The sequence below is a fragment of the Mus pahari genome, chromosome 1 (genome assembly GCF_900095145.1).
Source record: "Mus pahari chromosome 1, PAHARI_EIJ_v1.1, whole genome shotgun sequence".
Classification (NCBI taxonomy): Eukaryota; Metazoa; Chordata; class Mammalia; order Rodentia; family Muridae; genus Mus; species Mus pahari.
The window spans coordinates 51476436-51479430 of NC_034590.1; positions in this window are offsets into that span (position 1 = coordinate 51476436).

Sequence of the window (2995 nt, forward strand, 5' to 3'; positions counted from 1 at the left end):
CAGAGCAGACAGCCGGCTAACAGAGCAGGAAAGTGGGACAGAAGTCATGATGTATACAGAGCCCATGCCAACCCTAGAGAAGGGACCGCCCAACACCAGGGCATTCTTTGAAAAGTCATCACAAAAACGCACCCTTAAAGTGATGAGACAGAGCCTGGGAAGTGGTGGTACCCACCTTTAACCCGACCTCAGGAGACAGAGGCAAGTGGATCTCTGTGAGTTTGAGGCCAGGCTGGACTACAGATCAAGATCTAGAATAGCCAAGGCTATAGAGATAAACCCTGTCTCAGAAAGACACAACAACAAAGCAGTGACACAGGCAGCCTGCGAATCTGTGTTTCTTTGGGGGGGGGGGAGTGCAGGTGGGGGGGAGGGGCTGAGGGTGTGGCTTAGTGGGCAGCATAAACTAAGCCATGGATTCTGTCCCACACTCCAATAGCAGTGCCTCGGGTGGCTCTGGTAGCTCTGGCCTGTACTCTCAGGGAAATGGAGGCAGGGGAGTAGAAGTCCAGTGTTATCCTTTAACACTGGGCACTATCTCAAAGGGAAAAATTATTTTTGTTTATGAGACAGCTTTCTCTGTGAGGCCCTGGCTGTTCTGAAACTCAATTTGTAGACCAGGCTGGCCCCAAACTCAGGGCTCTGCCTGTGTCTGCCTCCTGGGTGCGAGGATCAGAGGCGTGCACCATCACACTGAGCTGTTACAAAGAATACCTTTAACTGGGTGCAGTGACACACATCTGTAGTCCTAGCCCCTAGGGAAATGGAAGAAAGAGAATCACTTACAATTGAGGCAAGCCTAGGTTACATAGAGCATTTAAGAACAGCCTCAATAAGTAATAAGTAAAACCTTCACACATACATATGAAGGAATATTTGTGTTAGAAATGAAGAAAGTTTGAGCTGGGTAATGGTGGCGCACGCCTTTGATCCTAGCACTGGGGAGGCAGAGAATGGCGGATCTCTAAGTTTGAGGTCAGCCTGCTCTACAGAGTTAATTCCAGGACAGCGAGGGCCATACAGAGAAACTGTCTCCGGGGGGGAAAAAAAAAAAAAAGAAAGAAAGAAAGAAAGAAAAAGAAAAAGAAAGTAAGTTTGAAAATCAACTTTCTAAGTCGTTAGAGAGAAAAGAGCAAATTAAACTCCCAGTAAAGGAAATGGGAGGAGAAATCGATGGGACAGGGGACAGACGCGCATTAGAGAGAAATCAATGCACCTGAAAGCTGGTTCTCTGGCGAGATCGGTGGCATCGATAAGCCTCGAGATAGACTGATCAAGAAAAGTGAAAGGGAGATGCAAATCATCAATGCACGTTGACTGGAGTTAGCTTTCCTCCTAGGCTGAACACTCACCTAATTCCAGAGCTAAAGCTACAAAAGCCAGGTTTCTCGAAAAGCACCGAGTCTACTCCAGCCTGTCTCCCGTGTTTCCGCAGTTATTTGGTCTTTTGTGCTTTCCCCTTCCATGGTTCAGCATTAGAATATGCAAAAAGCAGTACTGGTGAGATGGTTCAGTGGGGAAAGCTCTTCCTATACACTCTGTTGACCTGGGTTCAATCCTAGGAGCTCACATAAAGGAAGGAGGAGAGAAAACTGACTTCAAAGTTGTTCTCTGACCTCCACATGCACGGCCCTGCTCTCTCTCTCTCTCTCTCTCTCTCTCTCTCTCTCTCTCTCTCTCTCTCTCTCACACACACACACACACACACACACACACACACTTGATAATAATAAGCATATTTTTAAACAGAAAATGAATAAACAGTGAGTATATTCGCACTGTTGTTTTAAGGGCTGACTTGTCTCTAACACAGGACTGTTGGGCAAAGCTTAAGATTTCGATGATATAGTTGTAGGTCTTGGTGAAGCAGGCACATAATGTCAGCACTTGGCAGGAGGATTACCAAGAGCTGTAGGGCAGCTTGAGCTACACCATTAGACACTGCCTCAAAAACAAGAACAACAACAGCAAAAAACCCCCACACACCAAGATTTCTGTGTTACACTCAAATATAATCAATATAGTCAAATGAAAACTTCTTTCTGTGATTCAAAAATAGATGCCAGTGTCTGCTCAATAGATCAGTGTCTGCAGTCATGATCAATAAATATCACAGAGAATTCCTGAAGGGCCCTGATGCTGCAGAAGAGGCCATCCAGATTAGCTTCCTAGGCTGCTCCTCAGAATCCTGCTTCAGATCCCAAAGTCCATCTGAAGGAGACGCTGTTTATCATGGTGCCAGCGTCATTTGTGACCAAAGATCAGGTGTGTCTTCAGGAAATGGCGGACTTCAAACATGTTCAAAAATGTTCTATGGGTGGTCTACCTCGGCTGCCCCTTGGATTAGGAAGCATGCTGAGATTTTTCCAGGGGTGGTACAAGCAAACGACAGACCAACGAAAACAGTGCCACCCAAGTCTAGCTTGGTGAACCAAAGAGTGTGCAGGGGTCATTTCTAGGAATGAATGCACCAGGCAGCTGCATTACAGAGAAGCCCACTGGGTGCTGACTCACGAAAGCCGAATGCCTAGGGCAGGCCACCCAGCTTGCATTTGCTCCACCAGGATCTCCCCTCGCCAGCACCTACAATACATACAACATTGTTGTCTTTGGCCTGTTGTCTGCTACATCTACAAACTATGCTGGCCCCATGATAAACAGAGTCTCCATCAAATGGATCTTTGGGAACTATACATGTGAGTGTGTGTGTGTGTGTGTGTGTGTGTGTGTGTGTGTGTGTGTGTGCGCGTGTGTGTGTGTGTTGCCCATATAACCTTGGGGAGCCACCTGGCCCATGTAACTCTAAGATTTCTGTAACTTATGGGTTTCATCAGCTTCCTAAGTCTTTCAGGCCTCTCCTTCCTCCAGAAGGCTCCAATTCAGAGGAAATAACTAAATTGTTTACTAGGAAAATCTTTGCCAGGCAGTGGTGGTGCACACCTTTAATCCCAGCACTTGGAAGGCAGAGGCAGGCAGATTTCTGAGTTCGAGGCCA